Genomic DNA, 2,928 nt, shown 5'->3' with positions numbered 1-2,928 from the left:
TGTTTTCTATTTTTATTTTTATTTTTACTTTTATCTTTTCTTAATTAATATCTTTTCTTCTCTCTAATCTTTTTCAAAACTACCTAACTAACTTTTTCCTCTCTCAATTTTTGAAAATCACTTCCATTCTTCTCTCTCTCTTCTTTTTCAAAACCTCCTAACTAACTCTTCTCTTCCTTAATTTTCGAAAATATCTCTCCTCTTCTCTCTCTTCTTTTTCAAAACCACCTAACTAACTCTCATCTCTCTCGATCTTTGAAAATTTCTCTCTCTTTTCTCTCATCTATTTTTCGAAATTTACATTTAAAATTTAAATTCTTTTTAAATTATTTACTTAATTTTTGAAAACTTAATTAATTAATTAATTAAAAATAAAAATATTTTAATTGTTATTTACTTTTTCTATTTATACCTCTTCTCTTCTCTTCTCATATCTATTCATTCAAAACTCTCCTATCCCTATTTCTTCTACCTCAACTTCTTTATCTTCTCTTTTATTATCTTTCTTCACATCTCACTTGGAGCTTCTTGCCAATTGGCACAAAAAGCTTTCTTGTGATTTCTCTTCCATTTTCTCAACTTTCATCGTTCTTATTTACTCTTATCTACTATATCTAAGGTATTTTTCTTTTATTTCCTTTATATCTTTTTATTTTTATTTTTTATTCACTTTCTTCTTTCTCTACTTCTGACTTTAAGGAGGAGCTTCTTGCCTATTGGCGTGGTCTCTTCTTCCTTTTTTATTTTCTTCTTATTTATGACTAGGAACAGGGATAAAGAACCCCTCTTGACTCCTGATCTTAAACTTGAGAAGATTCTAAGGAGGTGTTTACAACTAGCTAAAGCACATCACTCCGGAAGAGATATTTCAGAAAGTTTTGAACAAGAATTGGAGGACATGGCCGAACCACACGAGGAGCCTAGAAAGGTCCTTGGTGACTTTATCATGCCTACCTCTGACTTTTATGGCAGAAGCATTGTTGTACCTACCATTGGAGCTAACAATTTTGAGCTTAAGCCTTAGTTAGTCTCTCTTCTGCAGCAGAACTGCAAATTCCATGGACTTCCACTGGAATATCCACATCAGTTCTTAGCAAAGTTCTTACAGATTTGTGATACTGTAAAGACTAATGGAGTTAATCCTGAAGTCTACAAGCTGATGCTGTTCCCCTTTGCTCTAAAAGACAAAGCTAAGTTCTGGTTGGATGCCCAACCAAGAGAGAGTCTTGACTCTTGGGAAAAGCTAGTTAATACTTTTCTTGCTAAGTTTTTTCCTCCTCAAAGGATGAGCAAGATTATAGTGGAAGTTCAAACCTTCAGACAAAGAGAAGGTGAATACCTCTATGAAGTTTAGGAAAGATACAAGCAGCTAATCAGGAGATGTCCTCCTGACATGCTCTCAGAATTATCCCCATAGGCGTATTCTATGATGTATTGTCTGAGATATCCAAGATTTCCCTGGATAGATCTGCAGGTGGATCTCTCCACTTGAAGAAAACGGCTGCAGTAGCAAGAGATCTCATTGAGATGGTTGTAAACAACCAATTCATGTACACCTCTGAGAGGAATCCTGTAAACCATGGAACCTCTCAGAAGAAAAGAGTTCATGAAGTTGAGACTCTGAATGCCATCTTGGCTCAGAATAAGATATTGAGCCAACAGGTCAACATGATCTCTCAACATCTCACTAGGATGCAAACTGTACTAGGCAGTAATAAGGAAGCTTCTCTTGAAGAAGAAACCCACCATTGAGGAGGTGAATTACATGGGAGAAACCTATGGAAACTCTTACAACCCTTCATAGAGGAATCATCTTTACCTCTCACAGAAGGATCAACAGAAACCTCAGCAAGGTTTCAATCAAGGTGGTAGGAACCAGAATAGGTTCAACAACAGAACACCATTCCCATCTTCTAAAGGAAATATGGAGATTTCAAAGCAAAGCCTTTCTGACTTAGCCATTCTAGTCTCCAGCCTCACTAAGACCACCCACAGTTTCATTAATAAAACAAGGTCCTCCATTAGAAACTTGGAGGTACAAGTTGGTCAATTGAGTAAGAGAATCCCTGAGATCCCTCCTGACACTCTTCCCAGTAATACTGAGGTTAGTCCTTGAGAAGAGTGCAAGGCCATAACCATGGAGGTTGAGGCCGAATTGGAGGAGAATGGGAAGGCATTGAACGCCAGTGAAGAAGCCTTCATTGGGCGTTCAACGCCCACCAGCCCAGGAAAGCTGGCATCGAATGCCAGTAAAGACATCCCTGCTGGGCGTTCAATGCCCAGAATGCTTTAAGGATTGGCGTTGAACGCCAGTCATAGCACACCCTTTGAGTGCTCAAAGCCCACTCAAGAACCCTATAGCCCAGAACCAAAGGAAACCGTAAAGACTATTGAGGTTCTTTTGAATGCACTTCTGTAGTGCATAAGTTCTAATGACTACTCATCCTTAAGTGAGGATGAAGACACTAGGGAAGAGCAAGTTGGTCATTTCCTAGGAGCTCTAATGAAGCTGAACAATAAGCTATTTGGTACAAAGCCTGTAACGACCCAATTTTCAGTATGTGTAGATCATACCAGAAACTGAGCGCCCAGCTAGCCTAGACTCTATACACACCTAGTCCCTCTAAACTACTAAAGCGAGGGAAAGAATGTTCTAGGTCTTCGAAATTCAAGTCTGGTTGAATGTCATCTAAAGGCGAAACATCATCTACTACTCCTCTGTATGATTAGACATTGCCATATGATGTCTCTCTGGTACCTCATCAAGTAGCCATATAACAGGAGCCTCGTACACAGGATTTAATTAAAGTTCGCATACAGACGCGGTGCAGACATTGGCTGGTCTCACATTATATACATATAAACAGATAACGGAGTTCACTCTAGACTCAAAAGACTACCTAGAGCGAAATCTTCTTTGCGGAACAA

The sequence above is a fragment of the Arachis ipaensis genome, chromosome B06 (assembly GCF_000816755.2).
Source record: "Arachis ipaensis cultivar K30076 chromosome B06, Araip1.1, whole genome shotgun sequence".
Taxonomy (NCBI): domain Eukaryota; kingdom Viridiplantae; phylum Streptophyta; class Magnoliopsida; order Fabales; family Fabaceae; genus Arachis; species Arachis ipaensis.
The sequence above is the reverse complement of the archived record's forward strand: the minus strand, read 5'-3'. Positions refer to the sequence as shown.